Source organism: Lissotriton vulgaris, chromosome 8, assembly GCF_964263255.1.
Source record: "Lissotriton vulgaris chromosome 8, aLisVul1.2, whole genome shotgun sequence".
In the NCBI taxonomy this organism is placed as follows: domain Eukaryota; kingdom Metazoa; phylum Chordata; class Amphibia; order Caudata; family Salamandridae; genus Lissotriton; species Lissotriton vulgaris.
In genome coordinates, this window is record NC_141696.1 from 1,472,505,661 (window position 1) to 1,472,529,911 (window position 24,251).

A 24,251-nucleotide genomic window follows, 5' to 3' on the forward strand; every position below is an offset into this window, starting at 1 on the left:
AGAAAGACAAGTGATTAGCACCCCTGAAGACAACAGTCCTGACCCTCTCAGGGATTGCAGTGCCAGGTCACACCCTTTCACTCTCTCACTCGTATTTGTCCCACAATATAATAAAGGTGAGACACGAAAACAGTTTACAATATTTATTTAAACGATCGTGCTTTGGTATGCAATAAGTGGGCCACAAATACTAAGCAGATGCATATCAATGATGTCAGTAACATAATCAATAAACCAGATTATAGTTCCTCCGAGCACTCCATTTAATAACACACAGTCTTTGTGAAGTCTTCTCTGATCGATTTTAATGTCCAAATCCAATTCAAATGTGTCACATCCAAGATCCACCAACTAATAAGACGCAGCCTATTCAATAAACCATATACAATGAAAAGTCCTGGTATATTGTTTGACAGAATTGCCTAAGCCCATCCTTACTACTAAGGCTAAGTGATTACAGATTATAGATCTCTGGGATTTGGTGGCGGACCCTGTTCCTTAGCACATATAGAAGGTTGTTCTACAGCGCAGTTGATGCAGTCCTTTCGTCTGCTGGTCCTTGGCTCTGTCTGTGTCTGCACATCCCAAGTTATATTACAAAATGTGCATATTCAAAACAGCATCTGGATTTCTGTATTATGTTTAGATACTAGTGTTGGATCATAACGAATAACAATGAGCGATGTTTTTAGCACCTTGCTAAGGCTGTTCAGACTAAATCCCAGAAAAAGAACAACATACTAAAACATGTGCTGACTATATATGAATTATAACGTGGCACAAAAACAAGCATGCTGTTTCGTAACACTTGTAAAGCAAAAGCAGCCTACATTATGCCAAATAAGGCTAACATAGGGAAAATTCACTTAAAGTTCACACCAGTGAACCAGTGCACACCAATTTTAACTAATGCTTAACTTTGTTATGCGTGTTTTCCAAATTTCCACTGATTTTGAATACAGCCTGGAAAAAAGTGATCTTCATAGAGATATCACTCCTTCACCAGATGCACAGCTTGATCCGCACATTTAACACATATTAACCTTCAATTTCTCCACATTTGAAAATTATGAATCTATGTACTCCCAAAGTTCTTGATCACTTGTTTATTGTCCTTTTGAATCACACTTGAGATGCTTATGTTTCCAACAGTTTCTCATGCGGCAGATATGCCCATCCGGACCTTTTTCTGTAGCACGCCAGAATACATAAAACATCCTCAGTCACTGATCTTATCTCACCCAATGCATTTCGGGCTGTTAAAAAGGGCTTCTCTACAAATAAAAGAACAATGCCATTAGATTCTAACCTGCAGACCTCTCTACTTTACAGTTTAAACCATGAAGTATAGAATACACATTTCATGCCAAATTTGATAACTAACCCCTCAACAGCGTTACTCCCACTAACAGCGTCACTACACTCTGCAACAATGTTACCTGGAAAAACCTCTATCAGGCTATATTACCCCACATCATTAATCCTCCCCGCTCTCAACTGAAGCCCCCAAGGTGTTCCCCCTCACCTTTAGCCTCACCCATACTTTGTCACTTAATACCTCAATGCTGACCCACATCAATTTCTTCCGTGCCTTACTGACTTCTTTCAATTTCTTCTCAGCGTTCTCTTCTTTTACGAGGCAGTTTACCAAATGTGGCTATCTTCTCTCTCTTTATAACGAGTATAACGTGACTCCGCCCCTCATAATACACCAATCACAACCACCCGGCTGTTATGATGCCTATCCTGAAAACTCCACATCCCATAATTCACTGCTTCAGTCATAGCATGATTGATGAACCCACACAGATTCCAAAGTTGGATTTATCAACACATGCACCCAGAGGACACCTCAGAGGTGGCCCCTGAAACAACCCAACACAGGTGGGCTTACTGACTGGGTTTAGGCAGACTAACACCAGAGACAAATTACGGACCCCTAAGGGTGAGGGCCTTCACTCTCGGGAGGCCACAAACCAGGCCGGCTCTGGGAGGGGGTGGTTAGCACCCCTCCCATGAGATGACCTTCAGATTAGCCGGCCCAGGCAAGGAAGCTTCAAAACAAGCCCCTCCGCCTAGGGTATGTGACTCTGGTTTCTCTTATAGGACAAGAAGCCAACCCCCATGGGCTGCTCCAACTTTGGCAGGAGGACAGGTGGGAATATTAGTTACATTAGGAGGGGTGCCCAGAGTCAACCAGGACCACCCCTAGAGTGGGACAGGTGAACATGACCCTCTCGTCAAATGCCTCCATCTTGTCTTGGAGAGAATTAACCAACCTGGGTCAGGGTTATGCCTACTTCCCAACGGAAGTGGTCATAGGAGGATATAGTCACACTTAAGGTAAGTAGCCTATTTTTTCTGGTTAATACCAACCACATACATTGGCTTTTAACAACTAGCCAGCTGTGGTATTTAATGACATGCATTACCATTGTCATCTTTTAGGGTTACAATCCTGAAATAATATCCCGTTTTCCTTTGTTTAAACCAACTCTAGGTATGGAACTCTAACAATCATTTAGCTATGGTACTTAATGCTATGTACTGAGATGATAGAATTTTGTGTGATTATTTCATTAAATTGACTGTATCCCTGTGCTTTTTTAGTTTTTCTATCCTCTTACTGTAGTGCTTTTAATATGAATTGTAAATGTTTTCCCATATGTGTAAACCTCCTGTTTTTAAACGAGTGTCTAGACCCCCGAACCTTCTCTGGTTCTGTTCTTCTCTTTTCTGGTTTAGGGTGTCTATGTTTATACAAATTGTGTAATATAATAATAATTACATTTTTGTAATATATGTTTTTCTATGTGTTCTGTATAGCCCTGAAGAAGTCCGGCAACGGACGAAACGCGTCGGTTATCTGCAACTATCAAAAAAAGAAAAATAAAGAATAAAAATTGAATAAACGAAAGAAAATCCAAGTCACTACTTTTGTGTGTCTCATCTGAACGGTTGGGAAAACTAATAACTTTGTTCATTTGTATGTTTTTAATAACTGTTTTTGCAACAAATGTGTAACTTTTGAAGGGTGCTGTCCAACTATCATAATTAGCCTATTGGCTACTACCTGCCACTCTCTCGAATGCCCCTAAATTCAGTATTTAAGTGGCACCCCTGGGTCAAAAACCTTGGATTCTGATGACCTAAGAAAAAAGAGGACACAAAGAGGCGCAAAAGCAGAGAAAGCTGAAGAGACTGACTGGGCCCCAGCAGACTTCTTTGAAAACTGCCCCAAAGTCAACTCGCCCTCCAGCTGTTGACTCCATAAATTGGGAGGACTGCCTGCCTGTGAAAAAGACTCAAGACCTCCCGATGACAGTGGATCTGTTCTGAATAAACTCCAAAGAAAAGACTCTGAGGCCTCCGGAACTGGCATAATTTGACTTCTGAAGTAACTACTACACCTGCCGCCTCCGGACTGAGTTGAAGTGAGCCAATAGTGCAAAGAAGGTTCCTCAGCCCTCCACAGTTTGTTTCCATTGTAGTTTCACCTCTCCTTGCCTCCTCAACCACGGCTGGAGCCTCTGCATGCAGGCGCCCTCAGCCGTGACTGGTCTGGTAAGGAAAAACCTGATGCCTAAGTACACCTCTGCACCCGTTGCCCTTCGGCCTTGGAGAAGAGCACCAAAGGTGCCCACTCTTGCAAGGCATGAGCCCACATGAGCCACATGAGCCCACTTGCTTATTCAGTCTGACTGGCTTCCTAGCCAGAGCCTGCCGCCTCTTTTTACAGAGACCGACCGCCATTAGAAACGCATTGGGCACCTGACGCTGTACCCAGCAGCCCTCATGGAACTGTTGGTGCTATATTGGACCTTGCCTACCAGTCACCTTAACATTGCGGAACCCAGAAATTGCACAATGTCCACTTTTTAAAGTGAAAATAATCCATAGTTAAAAAACAAAGTTACCTGAACGATTTTTCTCTGATGCCTAAACATATATAAAGATACTGGCTATATTTATGAATTTGTGTGGCTCTCCTTCTTGAGTCATGTTGTCATTTATTGGCCATTGTGTGTATTTTGTGAATGCCTTGCGCTCCTCTGTGTTAAGCCAAAGGCTGCTCGACCACACTACTCCCTAATAGAACACTTTGGGATTGCATAGCAAGTCCCTGTCCACTAGTAAGGGAACCCCTGTAATCTTTAAACAATATATCAGATTAATAAAGTATATCACATACAGAGCCAGCTTCCTACATTTTCTCATCCGTGTCAATAGAGCTAATATGTGGCTATCTGTTTGCCATTGCACACCTCTTCTCAAGAAGGAGCGGCTCATACTGTGCATTATGCAGAAGATGTAAACCCAAAGAACAGTCCTGATAATGGGTCACTAAGGGACTCATCAGCAGTCCAATGTTTGAAGTTGTGGGCATCTGCTGTGCCAGGCAAATATCTAGTGCCCATTTGAAGGGGCACCAGATGCAGTGGAACAAGGGTTGCCGGCACAGGTAAAACCAGGCAGGCCGGAATGTTAGCCACCAATCAAGGTCCAGTTCTCGAAACAATGACATACCGTAAATTTAAAGCATGTGTTCATGATACCGCTGGAGTGATGGTAGTTCCAGCAGACCTGCAGATGGAACATCCATTGCAGAGAAGCAAAAATAGAGCCACAATGCCGTAAATAAGAAACAACAGCAACAGGAACCTTCCGAACACCTTTGAAAAGATAGAACGAATAAAGGCCGGATTACTCCAAAAATAGTTTGTAATGAACTAACTAGACCGCTGTAAGAAAGTAGGATCTGCTTTTATGGTTACTCCCACTTTTTGCTTGATGTAATGCTGTTTCTGACTAGTCTGACTGGGATTCTGATAATCATAGCCCAGTCTCTGTGCTTTCTGCCCTAAATTGGTGTGGTAAGTACTTGGGTACATCCCAGATTGTACACTGGTGTAACCTTATCAGTCCCTAGTATATGTAACTAAGGTACCCAGGGCATAGGCACACCACGGGTTCCCCATGGGCAGAAGCATTTATTATGCTACCCATGGGAGACCACCCAACTTGTAACTACAGGGTGCCAATTGCAGCCTGTGTAAGCTGGTGCTAGCACCATTTACGAAAGATATGGGTTTATCTATATCTAAGATCACTGCACTTAAAACCGATACATCACCCCTAAGGCAGGCCTTACAATCCTGAAAGCAGGGTACTCAGATCTAAGTGTGAGGGTGCCCTTGCATGAGCAGGACACCCTTACAGGCTATGGAGTCCATTCTCCTGGGTTGTAAGTGAGACAGCCATATAACATATAGAGGGGCACAGCGTCATTACGCGATGACCATCTCAAAACTGGCTGTAACAAATCAAATCATATTTGGTATGAAACATGTTGGAATCAAACCCCTACACCGTAAATGGCGCGGGAGGTATAATTCCATGCACCGTAATGCTTTTTTCTGAGGCCCTCGGTGCTCCCGATACCTGTCTTCCAGACCCGGACAGCAAGCTAGAGCTACTACTGGCCAGAGACACTATTCTGCCCTCCTGCTGCTGAGACAAGCTTGAGCAGGGGAAGGCAAAACAATTGGTATCCTGTCACAGGGAGGTGTGACCACCTCCCAGACAGGGTTTACTGTATTGGGGCAGGGTGAAGGCACTTGCCAGCACCACATAGCCTGCGTGCAAGGCACACTTGGTGCCCTCCATGCATCGTCCAGTTCAAACTAGTTTAGGGAGCCATTGGCTCCTGCTCTTGCACAAATCTGGACAGAGGACAGGGATGTATCTTCCTCCTTGTCCAGCTCCTCCTTAGGGAGGGACCCCTGAATCGTCTGAACCCTTTCCTTAGGGTATTTAAGGGCTTACCTGTGGGTGGGTCCCTAGATTTGCAATAGGACATGATTAATTTCTGACACTACTTCTTTTTCAACCATCTGGGCACTCTGGACTTCGGTGGACTTCGCTCTGGCATCAAGGCTGCAACCGAAAAGACTCCTGCTGCTCCTGAATTTGTTGCCCTGATCGTCTGTCGCAACTTCTGTGCCTGTGCATCATAAAGAAACATTCCATGGCCTAGTGGGCATGCAAGACACCTGAAGGAACCTCCCTTGAAGTGAAGGAGTCACATCTCTGCATTTGCAGGCACCACCACTAAGCTGACTGGTCCGCTGATCTTGGGCTCCCACAGACTCCGGAAGGCTCAGCAACACAGGTAGTGGTTCTTCACATCCCTCGAGGCCTGCCCTGTCCTCTCACCAAGTTTGAGGCCAGTATCCATCGTCGGTGTCGCAGGAACCGAACCCCTGTGCCTGTGGTTCCCAATCTGTGCGCCCCGGCACCCCTGTGAGCCATAAAATCTATTCAGGGGCGCTGTGCAACAAGCACAGTTTCAAAATAACACTTTTCTGGTCCGCTAAATGCCTCTGTATTTATTGCATTTCCAGTCGAGAGTTTACACGTCGTTTGTCATTAAATTCTTGGCGTGTGCTGCTAACTAGTGTCTACTTTTCACATAGCAGTCTGGCAGAGAATCGTCCATAAACGTGGCAGAAGGCAAGAAACAAGCCCAAGTTTTGACTTCTGAAGGAGAGAAAGCAGAAATAAGCCGAGCTGCAGGTACGTTTTCTAGTTCAGAAGGGCTTCCAGCCCTCCTTTCCAAGGCGCACTTACTCATGAGCGAATCTCTGCATATTATTCTGGGCTAGGTTGTTCAGAGGGTTTAAAACACAGCTGCCTCCACTGGACCCCAGCTCCATGCACAAAATCATCATCCGGAGTTGGATGTTTAGTAATGCAGTATCCTTATTCTTTCCCAGGGGCGGGTATTTATGAGTCCAGCTCAAAATCTGTTCACGATTCTCCAATATTTCATTTGCAAAATAATGTCACAGGTGCTAACATCCGGAGCAGATATCCTTTTTCTCCCCTTCTGCAAAATAAACCCACACGTTTCGTGTTTCACTTCTTTGACTAGATGAGAGTGGCGCCCTGGTAACCAACGCACGCCTCATTGTGCCTTTAACAGACCCTGCCAGGGTGTAGTATAACCAAGTCTTTATTAAAGATTGTTTTGTGAGGTAGAATCCAAACCAATACTTTGTTATTCATGTGCACTGTTTATTTGCACACATACAATCAGGTTTATTTAAGTCCACTACAGCACTGTGAGTGAGTGAATGATAATATCCGTACGATAGTTAGTAAAGTAAAAAGGTTTCCAATGGCAGTTAGTGAGTTCACAGGATCCTATTTCTCACACAAGTCACATGCAGCGTCTCCATAGGGCACATACAGATGCACATGAACACATACACGGAAGCTCCGTGACACACACAACTGAGGTTGGGCAGAAGATCGGCATGGCATTTTAAATATTAGTAGTATCACCAGCATTATTTTTCCACTGAAAAGGCGGGATCCACTGAGCTCGTTAAAGAAATCATGAGCCTTATTATCACGATTTCTTTATTTTAGCGAGCTCCGTGAAGCCCGCCTTTTTAGTGTAAAAATAATGCTGGTGATACTGATTACGACAGAGCAACTCAATGTTCCATTTTCTCAGAGTGGGTCTCAGTACCAAAAGCTACAGAAAGCAGCAGCTGGCATAAATAAGGGTTTGGGACCAGGCACACAGTTTGCATCACTGGAGCATGTGTGTGCTCTCTGTTGCATCTGCTGCCTTTTCATTGACTTACATGTGCTCCACTGCTCTTTTGCAGTGGTGTGTGTGCTCCACAGCATCTGCTGAATTGGTGTGGGAGTTGTTACATTTGCTGCGATGGTGTGTATGTGTGTTCAGGGCTGTATTTTCAGCATTTGAAACTATTGCTGCGTGGTTAAAAAAAGTTGCATGGAAACATATTTGGCTATTAATCTTGTATCTTTTCTCACTTAACAAGTTTTTATTAAACAACTGTTCTCTTTTTTATTTTGTTACAAATATGATTATAATACCTTCATTGCATCCCAATTAATTTAAGGAAGGCAACAGGAAGTACTCCCAAGGCCGGGCTTTCATCCGCACCACCCACCCACTGGTAAAAAAAGATGGTGGGGAGCCACGGCCAACTGCCAATTAGGCCAAGGGAGCTACGGGTCAAAAAAGTTTGGGATCCACTGCCCTATGCAACGAAATGACTTGCAGTTGCAAAGGCTTGTGTGCTTCCTTCCACCAAGATCTTCAGTCTCCGAGTAGCCCAAACTTCAAGCATCTCCAGTGACCAAGATCTTTGTCCTCACTACATAACTTTTACTGTGGGCCTGAATCTTTGGTGAGCTGCTCGAGATCCTCTCTTGAAGTAGAGGTTGTGGTTCTCTAGTCGGATTCTTTTCCACGAACGAACACTCCCCACCACCGCACAAACAACAATGTAACTGATACTGAAAACAGAAATCTTTCCTTTGCGATTTCAACATGACCTGTGTGGTACTGAAAATTCTGGACCCTGCTATAATGTGGTACCGAAGCCCAACACTCGTATCATGACGAATTTGGCATCAGCAGACCGGTAATGATTAGGACACTATGCCTATGTATTTTCGTCACGATCGAGTGACCCAATCACCCTGAAATCATAGTTTTTGTCTTGGACCCTCGGGTTCCATTTTGTGAGCGGCATCCATCTTGTGATTGCCTTACATAGTCAATTGATCAAGGCTGAATTCGATCTGAAAGGACACGTACAACTTAGCTGACGCCTTCATGACCTGGCCGAGCTGACTCCACTGCCTCCAGTCAAACCTGTTTGGTAGTCCCTCGCCCAGTGGCCGAGTGAGATAGCATCAAGGCGCAACATGTCATAAACCATTCATCCCACACAAACCATGTCTTTATCACACACGCACCTGTCCCTGTTTCTTGTTTATGATCTGTTTTACGATGAGGAGGTGCCCGATTTTATTGTGGGTTCATCGATAGCTGATGAAAGTACTGGGCTTTGCTGGATAATCTATCACAAACTGGACATACGAAAATATGGGCTTGCCATCATGACTTCGCGTTTTCATTGTTGTGAAAATATGTATATGACCATACTGTAAAACAAAGAATTCTTGCCTGCAGCTGATATTTTTGTATAAAAGGAGAAGGCTGGTTCTGTAAAAATGAACAGTCTCCTGAGAATATACACACCGTGCTGTTGTACTTCTAGGACGCTTGTTACATGGTTGCAGCCAATAAAACTCGGTCCTTGACATCACCTAGAAGACTCTGTGTTTCTGTGGTCTAGAACAGGAAGAACTCAAGAGGTCTTTGGGTGTTCCCCTGACACCGCCTGGTCCCTAAAAACCCGGGGCCTCATTTATGAAAAGTGACGCATCGCTGCATGAAAACAGCGATGCGTCACTTTTCACTGCGCACTCCTTGCGACACCAATGATGCGTCATATTTAATGTATGACGCATCATGTCGCAAGGACTTACAGATACGTCAGTATTTCTAACGCATCTGTAAGCGCAAAAGTGATGCATTGCTGGAGTGTGTCACAAAAGTGACGCATCTCCAGCAATGCGTCCTTTCACATGGGGAAAGCCCCATGTGAAAGGGCCTGTGTCAGTCTTACGCCTGCTGTGAGGCAGGCGCAAGATTTTGACGCAACAGCATCCTAAAAGTGACGCAGTGAAATCTCACAGATTTCACTGCGTCACTATTACGAGGCTTTTTGCGGGGGAACGCCCCCTCTGCATACATTATACCTGACGCAGGTATAATGTGGCGCAGGGGTTTAAAAAGTGACGCATCTACCTAGATGCGTCACTTTTTAAATATGGCGCAACATGGCGCATGTTTTCCGCCGCAGATGCGTCATAAAAAGTGACGCATCCGCAGCGCAAAACTGACGCAAGGCCTCATAAATGAGGCCCATGGTACCTCACCTGAAGTCAATGTGAGATCTTCCAAAAATGTTACTAATTTCCCTCAAAAGTGCCACGCGCAGTGCAACTGACTACGGAAATCAGACATCTTAACGTGAATAAGAGTGAGCGAGTGCAATGTCTTGCCACATCTTATTAAATGAAGACAAATGTAACGACATTACATTATGCGAAGGCTTTAAGATCAAGACACATTCAAGCTCTGGCAGTTGATCTTGTTCCTATTACGCAGTAGCGTAAACTTTGACGAATCACATTGTTATTACTCAGTTGCAATGTATGTCGCAACAACTGAGTTCAGTTGAGCAATATTAGATGTATTACAGCTTCTATTTCAGACGTAGGATATCGCCGTGCTATATACATGTTTACTTAAGACAATTAGAGCGACATTTTGTAATGATCTTGAGCTTAATAAAGAAATGCTACCACATTTGATAAAAAAAATGTGTGTTCAATGCTATCATCGGCTGTGGCGGCTGTTGGTTTTGCATACAGGGCATTATGGGTAGGCTGTATTTACCATATCTTCTTTTCCATGGCCTCTATTCGAGATTTCCTTCAGACGAAAGACTGACGTTCTACTGACTGCCGACAGAGGGCGCCTTCGACATTACCTCGTCAACCCTGCTCCAAGGATGGCTTCGAACTGCAGACAGCTTGTGATATCACGTCCCCTCTTTGTATTTTATTTATATTGCCACAGTGGTAGAATGCTTTTCGTGAAAAGCCATCTGGAATAGGGCTGCACCTTTCTTAGAGAAAAATACCAGGGGCCTTATTTATGAAGGACTTGCGCCACCGGTGCGTCACTTTTTCCCATTTTAAAAGTGACGCACCGGTGGCGCAAGGCCTTCATAAATAAGGCCCCAGGGGCCTCATTTATGAGGCCTTGTGTCAGTTTTGCGCTGCTGATGCGTCACTTTTTGTGACGCATCGGCAGTGTAATACATGCGCCTTGTTGCGCCATATTTAAAAAGTGACGCATCTAGGTAGATGTGTCACTTTTTAAACCCCGGCGCCACATTATACCTGCGTCAGGTATAATGTATGCAGAGGGGGCGTTCCCCCGCAAAAAGCCTCGTAATAGTGACGCAGTGAAATCTATGAAATTTCACTGCGTCACTTTTAGGACGCTGTTGCGTTAAAACACTTTTAGGACGCTGTTGCGTTAAAATCTTGAGCCTGCCTCACAGCAGGCGTAAGACTGACGCAAGCCCTTTCACATGGGGTTTTCCCCATGTGAAAGGACGCATTGCTGGAGTTGCGTCACTTTTGTGACACACTCCAGCAATGCGTCACTTTTGCGCTTACAGATACGTCAGAAATACTGACGTATCTGTAACTCCTTGCGACATGATGCGTCATACATTAAATATGACACATCATTGGTGTCGCAAGGAGTGCGCAGTGAAAAGTGACGCATCGCTGTTTTCACGCAGCAATGCGTCATTTTTCATAAATAAGGCCCCTGCCATTTGTTTAAGGAGACTGCAAAGCCCCTCCCCCACACTAAATATGGCTTTATATATTTGTAACATGACTTTTCTGTCTTTGTTTTCTTTAGTTGTATTAATGCAGCCCTAAAACACATTTACAATTACTATTTATATGTGCTGTTTGAATTATGCACAGATATGTGCTTAAAGTACCTGCACTTTTGCTTACTTTTGAACTGGCTAGGACATCAAAATAGCGATTCGATAAATAGCGATTCGATACGCTGGCAACCCTAATCAGGAGACTGAAAGTTTGCTGCAGAATCCGCACATTATTTGTTTCCTCCACCCTCCATCCCAGATTGATACCATAATAGCGATAGTTTAACTTATATCTGAAACTGTATGCCAGCTGTCACTACTATACTGAGTTACTCCATGGGACATATGTATAATTTATTTTATTTAGAAAGTTTTGTTTAGGGCGAACATGACCCTTGAAGGTATCAGAGCGCTTTACAGAGGGATGCGACACAAATGAGAGGGGGCAATCGTGGCAGAATCATAGCAAAAGACAAAAATAGCAATAGTTACGTGACAACATGATAGACAAAAATAGCAATAGATACATGACGACATGATACACAAAAATAGCAATAGATACATGACGACATGATACACAAAAATAGCAATAGATACATGACGACATGATACACAAAAATAGCAATAGTTACGTGACGACGTAATAGTGGGCAAAATAATTAGTCAGTAGGATAAGGCAGGAAAGACATCAGCATGATAGTATATGAGGTGACTCTGGACCCCTACTGGACTTTAGGACAGGCAAGTATTCATCAGTAGCGCTTACATTTCCTTTTTGAAGGACACTGTCGATGGAATCAGTCTCATGTCCGTTGGAAGGGCATTCCAGATTCTTGGGGCGATTCCTGAGAACGAAGGAACGGTTGTATTTTTTTTTGTGTTAATTTCCTTGGTTTAAGTAGCAGGGTGCTAGAGCTCCTGGAGGTACGGGCACCACCCGACAGCTCAGGTTTTTTGCGAGATAAAAAGGTGTGTTGAAGTGAAGGGCTTTGTGGGTCATGCAGACAAGATAAAGGTTTATCCTTGCTTTGAAAGGTAGCCAGTTGAGTGTTTTCAGGTCTGGGGAGATGTGATTGTACGTCTTGGAGCCTGTTACTAGCCTGGCGGCCGCATGCAATGAGCATCCGAGGGGGGCCAGTCTGTACTTAGGCAGACCGCAGAGTGTTGCACTGCCATGAACAACCGTGAGATGACTAATGCTTATACTGCGGACTTGAAGTTATCGGGGGAAGGAAAGGTTTTAGTTTCCTTAGGGTACTCAGCTTGAAGTTCGCTCCTTTGGTAGAAGCACTAATGTGGTCCTTAATGCTCAAGTTCCTATCCAACACTATATCCAAGGATTTTGTAGAGTCTATCATATGTGGTGTGCAGTTGAGAGCAGACAGATTTTTCATGTATTCCCCAATGATGGGTCTTTGCTTCGGCGGGTATACAAGGAGGTATTCAATTTTGAGGGTGTTTAGTTTGAGATGGTTGAAGGTAAGCCAGTTGAGGGTTTTGTGTAAGGTTCCATTGAGTGACTTGATGTTGTCAGGCGAGGAGATTTTCATGTACAGCTGGGTGTCGTCTGCATACATGTGGTATTGGATGTTAGATGCTTTCTGGACTTCAGTGAGGGGTTCAATGAATAAGTTAAAAAGAGTGGGTGAAAGCGAGGAGCCTTGGGGCACCCCCAGGGTGACGGACTGGGATGGGAGAGGGATTGGTTGGATTTAATTCTCTGTGTTATATTATGGAGAAAGGATGCAAACCATTTTAGTACTGCGCCAGGCAGCCCCACCCTATGTTCCAGAAGGCTCAGGTGGTTGTCATGTTTGACCGTATCAAAGGCTGCAGAAAGGTCAAGTAGGATTAACAGGCAGGACTTGTTCCGGTAAAATAGGGTAAGCACATCTTCAACTATGTAAGTGATGGCTGTTTCGGTGTTGTGGCCTTGACGAAGTCCGATTGAAATTGATCTAGTAGCTGAAATTCCTCAATGTGGTTACATAGTTGTACCTGTACACATTTCTCAATGAGCTTTGCCAGAGTAGGGGTGTAAGTGATTGGTCGGAAGTCATTCAGCAGGATGGGGAAAACTAGCCCAGACTTTAGGCAGTCAGGGATCTCACTTTGAAGTATACTATAGAATCTAGTAACTTGAAAGAACTATAAGAAACTGGTGGAGCGCTGTGCTACGCCAAATCTATTAAGGCCACTTTCTGACAGTTTCAAAATGAGGGGATGCGCTGTGTTTACAAGAATGCAGCACACTCCTGCATTACCCCTAGCACTGGTGCTTAAAATGCTCCCTAGTGGCAGCGCAGGCACTCGAGCGCCATTTTCCTAGAGTGCCTGAGCTGTAGGGGTGATTGTTTATGTGCAGGAAGGGGCAGTTTTCTGCACATAAACTATCTTAAGAGGCAATTTGCTCTGTGTGTTGCATTTTGCAGCACACATAGAAAGAGCAATATACGAAGAGAAATACAATATTTCTCCTTGTATCGCCTGTTTAAAACCACGTATTCCTTGTCATTTTTTTGGGCACTGCCCACTCCTTGTAAATATAGGGCAGCATAAAAAAAAACCACTGGGTGTTGCAGTGTAACGCCCACTGAAACACTTATTGCACGCCTCTTTCACGCTTAGTGCTGCCTTAATAGCGGCATTATTTTCAAGGTGGCGCTAAGCCACAAAAAGTGCCTTATAAATATGCCGTAGTAGTTAACGCCACAGTAGCGATGGAAAAAGTGATGCTCTGTTGGCATTAGGGGCTTGTACATATGCCCCCAGGTGTCTGGGAATACATCCTGCATTCAGACAACACCCTCCTCATTTTCACTGATCACCCTTCACTTTCATGTTCACCCTGCACTCTAAGCGATCATACTGCACTCACACTGCTCACCCTCCTCCTACCCTGCACTCACACGAGCACATCACTCACTCTGCAACCACATGACCCTCCACTCACTTGTCACTTTCACCGCTAATGCTACACTCACAGCTCTCACACTGCACTCACGCTGTTACCCTGCACTCACACCGTTCAACCTTCCCTTACTGTGTGCTCACACAAGCACACCTCTCACCCTGCACTCACAGTGACCTCACTCCACATATGCCCCTAGCCATGAACTTATGCTGTTCTCCCTCAAATTACCCTGCGGTCACATGAGCATACCTCTCACCCTGTACCCACAGTGACCACACTGCACTCACACCACTCACCATGCACTCACGCTTTTCACCCTGCACTTACATAAGCACACTACTCACTCTGCACTCATATGATACTTACCTCACCTGTCACTCTCACTGCTCACTCTGCAATCTCACTCAAACATGCACATCGCTCACCATGCATTATTTCCTCCCACTCTGCACCTTCACCCATACCCAAACTCATGTCACATCACTCACCCGGCAGTCACTCCCTCTCACCCTATTCTCACACTGTCACAATGCTCACTTTGCACTCACATAGGCTCACACTTCACTCACATTTGCACAGTACTCACACCACGCAAACAAGCACAGCACTCAGCCAGGCGTCACACCGCTCACTCTGAACTTCCACCTCTCACCCTTCACTCACACAGACAAATCACACAGACAAATCGCTCAGCCTGTATTCATTCAGGCACTCTGTTCATCCAGTCTGCGCAGAAGGACAATAGGCTGCTGTAACAGATAGGGACACACCACACACTCTGTACTAACTCCTCTTACCATGCACTCACCAGTCATTCTCCCAGATCATCCTTCACTCTCGCCGCTCACCCTGCACTGCACACAGGTACACCACTCACCCTGCATTTACAGTGCTCACAACAGCCTATACTAACTCTCCCACTCTGTACACACTCCTCTCACCCGACACTCAAATGGGCTCTCCTCTCACATTGCATTCATGCAGCTCACCTGACCCTCACATTGGCACATTTTTCACTCTACACTTGCACCACTCATGCTACACTCACTCACACTATTCACCATCACCCAGCACTTTCATGAGCACACCTCTTACTCTGCACTCATAAAAATTACACACCTGTCATGAATATGTACATATTTCTACAAAGGCACCCACAGAATTCCTGCTCTTTTGGTAGTTCTAGATGCCTACTTAATTCCATCAGCAACGAGGCTGGTGCAAGAGGGGAGAGTGGACAGAGAATACGGGATGGAGCAAGGAGAGAGACTAGGGAGAGGCTTTGGGGTGTGGCGATGGATTGAGGATTGTATGAGACCTTCAGCCATTCCTGGCTTTCCATTCATCATCATTCTTCATTCTGGGACTTGTAGGTTTTAAGTAGGTTCTCAAAAACCCAAATTGCAAAGTGTAACTGGATAAATCTATGGTTGCCAAAGAAGTCAATCATTTCATGAGATCAGTGGGATGCTGTGATATTACCTGGTAGAATGTGGATTCGATCATTTCCAATACTGCAACTGCTTGATCCAGACCTGAAACCGAATATAAGCCCTGTACAGAAATTTTAAGGAAGTAAACCTTTAATTCACATCATACTTGTAACAAACATTGATAAGGCAACATCTCATTTTTGAATAGAGAATATATTTGTATTAAGCTTCACTAAGAGGTAAGGCAGGTATAGCAGAAGCAGCAGGGCAAGCTTTTCTAATACAGTAAAAGAAGATTGACTAATGGGAGTGTGAGCGGTGGGTGTCTGTGTGTGATTGTGACAGAGTACAAATGTGCGAAAGAGTGCAAGTGATTTAGTGAGAATGTGTGCGAGAGAGAATGTGTGTTTCAATGTTTGTGTTTTATGTTTGCAAGTGTGCTGTTGGTCTGGCATACTGGAGGTCATTCTTGCCTTTTGGACAAGAACACTAATAGAATATGGAAGGGAGGTGCTACCTATGGAAAACTGCAGGCCCTGACATGCTTCTATTAAGACCCCATCATTGGCCGTGGGGACTCGAACTGTCTTACTGAGAAAGCCGCTAGCCAGTCATACCCAAGGCAGAAACACAGAACACGCGCCACCACACCTGGCCGAAGGCCCTAACATAATGTACCTAATTCTTAGCATATTGGGTGGATCTATAGCAAAATGTTGGAAGTGATATCTGAGGTAACACTTGTTAGATTTCCTGTACTCCTTTTATAGGGCGTGTGTATGGCAAAATGCGCCCACTTGCTGGTTCAGCCTGACTGGCTTCCTCCCTAGCCAGAGCCTGCAGCCTCTTTTTACAGAGACCGACCGCCATTGAAACGCATTGGGCACCTGACGCTGTATCCAGCTGCCCTCATGGAACTGGTGGTGAACTGTTGGTGCTATATTGGACCTTGCCTACCAGTCACCTTAACATTGTGGAACTCAGAAATTGCACAATGTCCACTTTTTAAAGTGAAAATAATCTATAGTTAAAAAACGTACTTACCGGAATGATTTTTCTCTGATGCCTAAACATATATAAAGATACTGGCTATATTTATGAATTTGTGTGGCTCTCCTTCTTGAGTCGTGTTGTCATTTATTGGCCATTGTGTGTGTTTTGTGAATGTCTTGCGCTCCTCTGTGTTAAACCTAAGGCTGCTCGACCACACTACTTCCTAATAGAGCACTTTGGGATTGCATAGCAAGTCCCTGTCCACTAGTAAGGGAACCCCAGTAATCTTTACACAATATATCAGATTAATAAAGTATATCACATAAAGAGCCAGCTTCCTACATTCTCTCATCCGTGTCAATAGAGCTAATATGTGGTGATCTGTTTGCCTTTGCACACCTCTCCTTAAGAAGGAGCGGCTCATACTGGGCATTATGCAGAAGATGTAAACCCAAAGAACAGTCCTGATAATGGGTCACTAAGGGACTCATCAGCAGTCCAATGTTTGAAGTTGTGAGCATCTGCTGTGCCAGGCAAATATCTAGTGTCCATTTTAAGGGGCACCAGATGCAGTGGAACAAGGGTTGCCGGCACAGGTAAAACCAGGCAGGCCGGAATGTTAGCCACCAATCAAGGTCCAGTTCCGAAACAATGACATACCGTAAATTTAAAGCACGTGTTCATGACACCGCTGGAGTGATGGTAGTTCCAGCAGACCTGCAGATGGAACATCCATTGCAGAGAAGCAAAAATAGAGCCACAATGCCGTAAATAAGAAACAACAGGAACCTTCCGAACACCGTGGAAAAGATAGAACGAATAAAGGCCGGATTACTCCCAAAATAGTTTTTAATGAACTAACTAGGCCGGTGTAGGAAAGTAGGATCTGCTTTTATAGTTACTCTCACTTTTTGCTTGATGTAATGCTGTTTCTGACTAGTCTGACTGGGATTCTGCTAATCAAGACCCCAGTCTCTGTGCTTTCTCCCCTAAATTGGTGTGGTAAGTACTTGGGTACATCCCAGAACGTACACTGGTGTAACCTTATCAGTCCCTAGTATATGGTACTAAGGTACCCAGGGCATAGGCACACCAAGGGTTCCCCATGGGCAGAAGCATTTATTATGCTACCCATGGGAGACCACCCAAACTGTAACTACAGGGTGCCAATTGCAGCCTGTGTAAGCTGGTGCTAGCACCATTTACGAAAGATATAGGTTTACCTCTATCTAAGGTCACTGCACTTAAAACCAATACGTCACCCTTAAGGCAGGCCTTACAATCCTGAAAGCAGGGTACTCCGTTCTAAGTGTGAGGGTGCCCTTGCATGAGCAGGACACCCTTACAGGCTATGGAGTCCATTCTCCCAGGTTGTAAGTGAGACAGCCATATAACATATAGAGGGGCACAGCGTCATTAATTGATGATCATCTCGAAAGTGGCTATAACAAATCAAATCATATTTGGCATGAAACATGTTGGAATCAAACCCCTACACCGTAAATGGCGTGGGAGGTATAATTCCATGCACCGTAATGCTTTTTTGTGAGGCCCTCGGTGCTCCCGATACCAGTCTTCCAGACCCGGACAGCAAGCTAGAGCTGCTACTGGCCAGAGACACTATTGTGCCCTCCTGCTGCTGAGACAAGCTCGAGCAGGGGAAGGCAAAACAATTGGTATCCTGTCACAGGGAGATATGACCACCTCCCATACATGGTTTACTGTATTGGGGCAGGGTGAAGGCACTTGCCAGCACCACATAGCCTGCGTGCAGGGCACACTTGGTGCCCTCCGTGCATCGTGCAGTTCAAACTAGTTTAGGGAGCCATTAACTCCTGCTCTGGCACAAATCTGGACAGAGGGCAGGGGTGTATATTCCTCCTTGTCCAGCTCCTCCTTAGGGAGGGATCCCTGAATCGTCTGAACCCTTTCCTTAGGGTATTTAAGGGCTTACCTGTTGGTGGGCCCCTAGATTTGCAATAGGACATGATTCATTTCTGACACTACTTCTTTTTCAACCATCTGGGCACTCTGGACTTCGGTGGACTTCGCTCTGGCTTCAAGGCTGCAACCAAGAAGACTCCTGCAGCTACTGGTCTTGTTGCCCTGATCGTCTGCCGCAACGTCTGTGCCTGTACATCATAAAGAAACATTCCATGGCCTAGTGGGCATGCAAGACACCTGAAGGAACCTCCCTTGAAGTGAAGGAGTCACATCTCTGCATCTGCAGGCACCACCACTAAGCTGACTGGTCCGCTGATCTTGGGCTCCCACAGACTCCGTAAGGCTCAGCAACACAGGTAGTGGTTCTTCACATCCCTCAAGGCCTGCCCTGTCCTCTCACCAAGTTTAAGGCCAGTATCCATCGTCGGTGTCGCAGGAACCGAACCCCTGTGCCTGTGGTTCCGAATCTGTGCACCACGGCACCCCAGTGCGACATAAAGTCTATTCAGGGGCGCTGTGCAACAAGCACAGTTTCAAAATAACACTTTTCTGGTCCGCTTAAAGCCTCTGTATTTATTTCATTTCCAGTCGAGAGTTTACACGTCGTTTGTCATTAAATTTTTGGCGTGTGCTTGTCTACTTTTCACATAGCAGTCTGGCAGAGAATCGTCCATAAACGTGGCAGAAGGCAAGAAACAAGCCCCAAGTTTTGACTTCTGAAGGAGAGAAAGCAGAACAGATAAACCGAGCTGCAGGTACATTTTCTAGTTCAGAAGGGCTTCCAGCCCTCCTTTCCAAGGCGCACTTACTCATGAGCGAATCTCCGCGTATTATTCTGGGCTAGGTTGTTCAGAGGGTTTAAAACACAGCTGCCTCCACTGGACCCCAGCTCCATGCACAAAATCATCCGGAGTCAGATGTTTAGTAATGCAGTATCCTTATTCTTTCCCAGGGGTGAGTATTTATAAGTCCAGCTCAAAATCCTTTAACTATTCTCCAATAGTTCATTTGCAAAATAATGTCACAGGTGCTAACATCCGGAGCAGATATCCTTTTTCTCCCCTTCTGCAAAATAAACCCACATGTTTCGTGTTTCACTTCTTTGACTAGATGAGACTGGCCCCCTGGTAACCAATGCACGCCCTCTTTGTGCCTTTAACAGACCCTGCCAGGGTGTAGTATAACCAAGTCTTTATTAAAGATTATTTTGTGAGGTCGTATCCAAACCAATACTTTGTTATTCATGTGCACTGTTTATTTGCACACATACAATCAGGTTTATTTAAGTCCACTACAGCACTGTGAGTGAGTGAATGATAATATCCGTACGATCGTTAGTAAAGTAAAAAGGTTTCAGTCGGCAGTTAGAGAGTTCACAGGATCCTATTTCTCACACAAGTCACATGCAGCGTCTCCATAGGGCACATACAGATGCACATGAACACATACACGGAAGCTCCGTGACACACACAACTGAGGTTGGGCAGAAGATCGGCATGGATTTTAATTAATAGTAGTATCCCCAGGATTATTTTTCCACTGAAAAGGCGGGCTCCACTGAGCTCGTTAAAGAAATCATGAGCCTTATTATCACGATTTCTTTATTTTAACGAGCTATGTGAAGCCCGCCTTTTTAGTGTAAAAATAATGCTGGTGATACTGATTACGACAGACCAAACTCAATGTTCCATTTTCTCAGAGTGGGTCTCAGTACCAAAAGCTACTGAAAGCAGCAGCTGGCATAAATAAGGGTTTTGGACCAGACACACAGTTTGCATCACTGGAGCATGTGTGTGCTCTCTGTTGCACCTGATGCCTTTTCATTGACTTACATGTTCTCCACTGCTTTTTTGCAGTGGTGTGTGTGCTCCACAGCATCTGCTGAATTGGTGTGGGTGTTGTTACATTGGCTGCGATGGTGTGTATGTGTGTTCAGGGCTGTATTTTCAGCATTTGAAACTATTACTGCGTGGTTAAAAAAAGTTGCATGAAAACATATTTGGCTATTAATCATGTATCTTTTCTCACTTAACAAGTTTTTATTAAACAACTGTTATCTTTTTATTTTGTTACAAATATGATTATAATACCTTCATTGCATCCCAATTAATTTAAGGAAGGCAACAGGAAGTACACCTGGTAAAAAAAATGATGGGGAGCCACGGCCAACTGCCAATTAGGTCAAGGGAGCTACAGGTCAAAAAAGTTTGGGATCCACTGCCCTAAGCAACGAATTGACTTGCAGTTGCAAAGGCTTGTTGGCTTCCTTCCACCAAGATCTTCAGTCTCCGAGTAGCCTAAACTTCAAGCATCTCCAGTGACCAAGATCTTTGTTCTCACTACATAACTTCTACTGTGGGCCTGTATCTTTGGTGAGCTGCTCTGCTCTAGATCCTCTCTTCAAGTAGAGGTTGTTGTTACTAGTCGGATTCTTTTCCACTGCTTTTGTTAATTGTTACTTGGGGTATCATTTTTACTGTGTGAAATACATTTGGACAAAAGAAAAGGAAGAAACTTGTATTTTCACCACCACTGTAAATCCGAAGGTACGTTATGCCACAGAGTGAGATACTTGTGATTGAAATTAATCCGAGTAGCCAAATATGCAATATGTTAGGGAGAGTTGCACCCGGCCACAGCAGGAGATAGCACATGTATGGCGCACAGGAGGCGATATTAAAATATGTTGGAGACCAGCTTTCAGTTTCCAGTCCGGTATAATCACCCCTTCCATGTGCTTTAAATGTTTTACAATATCTGTTGTCAGAATGAGACCTTGCCACCCCCTCAAACACTTATCTGGATAGGGGGCTTTGTTAAAAAGTTTTACAAGAGTGTCTAGAACTGATTAAGTTGTGCAAACACGTTGGTGTGGCCTAACGGCTAGAGCTGTCGACCTCCAGGCTAAGCAACCAGGTTCGAGTCTCGGCTGAGAAGCTCAACATATTGTTATTCTGGGCAAATGACTTAATCTCCAGTGCCTATCAAAATGAATGTGTCCCTCTGTAAGGCAACTGGAAAAAAGAAAAAAGCTATCTCTCGCTCTCCTTTGCTCCACTTAATGCAAAAGTGCTGCTATAAGAGTGATGTGACACAATATGAACAGCCAATCACAAACAACTCCCCATATAGGTCAAAGCATACATCATCGCCCTTTCAACCAAACCTATAAATGCCATATATTTGCTACCTTTCACATCAAATCTCATTGACATATAATAACATAATAAGATCAAAGGTCTGGTAAAACCACACATATCGAACACATTCTCCAAGGGCCTCACTACAAACCTACAGGCTTCAGACTAAGCAAGGCCAATGAAGAGGTATACACACCATCCACAGTGCACTTCAGTGCCTCGTTAGTGGTATGAAGACGTATATATATATATAACTAGCAGCCCGTCCCGACGTTGTCCAGGTATGAATTGCTGCCGGCCAGTAGTATATTGTTTCGTAGGATTTCATTTTGATAGTATTTCTTATCTGTGACAGGCCTGTGAAACGCTCCGATTCACAGTGCACTGCTGATGCACTACTAGTGCGCGTTCAGTAGTGTGTGAACTCAAGTTTCCCTACATTATTTTCCTTGCAATATTATGTAGCGCGAACTCGACAACATGGCATGAGCACAATTTACATTACAGAAGAACACATTGATTTGTGGTAGGCACGGGGAGACAAAGCGATTTGCCTGTAATCACAGGATGTTGAGCTGATGCCGAGATTCTAACGTAGCTCCCCATCTCTAAAGGTCGCAATTCTAGAACTTGTGGTGGGAGGTGTGTCTAAAAGTGTATGTCGGTGCTTGGCATCAATGAGAGAGACCTGTGCATTTTTCCATTTGGTGGTGAAAAAATATTAGTATGTTGCTGGAGATTTGGGCCGTTGTGCCACCAATGTTCTTACGAGGGAGGGTAAACACCCATTATTCCGCAAATTTCTTTCCGCATTCCATCACTCTGCATACTTTCATTACGAAAGTACCATGACTCCGCAATGCCATTATAACGCATGGCATTACATTTTATATGCTTTTACCACGCATACATTTACAACGAAATTCGTTGTAAATGCATGAATGGTAAACGCATGTTTTTTAAAAATGTTTGGATAAGGTAGGTATGGGTATAGGGGTATATGTTTTGGGGTACTGAGGTATATGTTTTGGGGTGTTTGGGTATTTTAATGGTTCAGATATAGTTTTGGGTTATGGGGTACAGGGGTATTTTTAGGGTTCAGGGCTAGGTTTGCGTTTTGGGGTATAGGGGTATTTTTAGGGTTCAGGGGTAGGTTTGGGTTTTGGGGTACAGGGGTATTTTAAGGGTTCAGGGCTAGGTTTGGGTTTTGGGGTACAGGGGTATTTTAGGGTTCAGGGGTAGGTTTGGGTTTTGGGGTACAGGGGTATTTTTAGGGTTCAGGGGTATGTTTGGGTTTTGAGGTAGAGGGGTATTTATAGGGTTCTGGGCTAGGTTTTGGTTTTGGGGTACAGGGGTATTTTTAGGGTTTAGGGATAGGTTTGGGCTTTGGGGTACAGGGTATATTTATAGGGTTAAGATGGGTTAGTGTTTAAGGGTGTTGGGGTATTTTATAGAGTAAGGGTAGGTTATGATTATGGGGTGCAGGGGTATTTAAAGTAGGGTTGGGGGGAATTGGCACGAACTTGGTACAATAAATCCGCAATATTTCGTTCCGTCAGATTTCCAATTATTAAAACAGAAGCCTCATATATTCAAGGTAAAATAACAAGTATTTCTATATGCTAAAATGCATATAGTCATTTCACAAAAGTGAAATTAGCTTGCAGCAAGCAGTGAGAGAGGTGATGATTTTGAGATCAAGCCCCTGCAAACCATTATGGGACGAGATTAGCAGTGGGAAGTGAATATTATCGTATCCTCGCTCTCCCCAGTTGTCCCCAAGAGGCAAATGCAATAGCATTTAAAATATTATACATCAAGCTGCAGTTCACCTCATTGTCCCTATATGACCCTGATGAGGCAAATGCAATAGCATTTAAAATATTACACATCAAGCTGCAGTTCACCTCATGTCCCTAGATGTCCCTGATGATGCAAATGCAATAGCATTTAAAATAGTATATATCAAGCTGCAGTTCACCTCGCCGTCCCTAGATGTCCCTGATGATGCAAATGCAATAGCATTTAAAATATTATACATCAAGCTGCAGTTCACCTCGCCGTCCCTAGATGTCCCTGATGATGCAAATGCAATAGCATTTAAAATATTATACATCAAGCTGCAGTTCACCTCGTCGTCCCAAGATGTCCCTGATGAGTAAAATTCCAAAACATTGAAACCCTTTCATGAATGCTAAAAATTATGCTAAACTTATCCCATAATGCTTTGTATGGCCTTTTAGTTGTATTTATGCCCATAACTGTGCTTGGGGTGGTTTTAAGAGAATGGGACCTCCACTGAAATACTATTTAAAGGGAGCAGGAATGTATAGAACCTGGGAAGAAAAAACAACACTCGTGAGTGAATGCCCCCGCGATTGTCACGCCCCGAGCACACACTCAAAGCACAATGCAGACACGCCCACAAGAGACTACTTTGCTGGCACGGTTC